A 1281-nucleotide genomic window follows, 5' to 3' on the forward strand; every position below is an offset into this window, starting at 1 on the left:
GAGATGTAACATGAGCACCTGGGTAACACTATGCTGCACTGCAGGTGGGGGAGATGTAACATGATCACTTGGGTAACACCATGCTGCACTGCAGGTGGGGGAGATGTAACATGAGCACCTGGGTAACACCATGCTGCACTGCAGGTGGGGGAGATGTAACATGAGCACCTGGGTAACACTATGCTGCACTGCAGGTGGGGGAGATGTAACATGATCACTTGGGTAACACCATGGTGCACTGCAGGTGGGGGAGATGTAACATGATCACTTGGGTAACACCATGCTGCACTGCAGGTGGGGGAGATGTAACATGATCACTTGGGTAACACTATGCTGCACTGCAGGTGGGGGAGATGTAACATGAGCACCTGGGTAACACTATGCTGCACTGCAGGTGGGGGAGATGTAACATGATCACTTGGGTAACACCATGGTGCACTGCAGGTGGGGGAGATGTAACGTGCACCAGGGTAACACCATGCTGCACTGCAGGTGGGGGAGATGTAACATGAGCACCTGGGTAACACCATGCTACACTGCAGGGCGGCAGATGTAACGTGCACCTTGGTAACACCATGCTGCATTGCAGGTGGGGGAGATGTAACGTGCACCAGGGTAACACCATGCTGCATTGCAGGTGGGGGAGATGTAACATGAGAACCTGGGTAACACCATGCTGCACTGCAGGTGGGGGAGATGTAACATGAGCACCTGGGTAACACCATGCTGCACTGCAGGTGGGGGAGATGTAACATGAGCACCTGGGTAACACCATGGTGCACTGCAGGTGGGGGAGATGTAACATGAGCACCTGGGTAACACCATGCTGCACTGCAGGTGGGGGAGATGTAACATGAGCACCTGGGTAACACTATGCTGCACTGCAGGTGGGGGAGATGTAACACCATGGTGCACTGCAGGTGGGGGAGATGTAACATGAGCACCTGGGTAACACCATGGTGCGCTGCAGGTGGGGGAGATGTAACATGAGCACCTGGGTAACACTATGCTGCACTGCAGGTGGGGGAGATGTAACATGAGCACCTGGGTAACACCATGCTGCACTGCAGGTGGGGGAGATGTAACATGAGCACCTGGGTAACACCATGGTGCACTGCAGGTGGGGGAGATGTAACATGAGCACCTGGGTAACACCATGCTGCACTGCAGGTGGGGGAGATGTAACATGAGCACCTGGGTAACACCATGGTGCACTGCAGGTGGGGGAGATGTAACATGAGCACCTGGGTAACACCATGCTGAACTGCAGGTGGGGGAGAT

Source organism: Pseudophryne corroboree, chromosome 4, assembly GCF_028390025.1.
Source record: "Pseudophryne corroboree isolate aPseCor3 chromosome 4, aPseCor3.hap2, whole genome shotgun sequence".
NCBI classification, from domain to species: Eukaryota; Metazoa; Chordata; class Amphibia; order Anura; family Myobatrachidae; genus Pseudophryne; species Pseudophryne corroboree.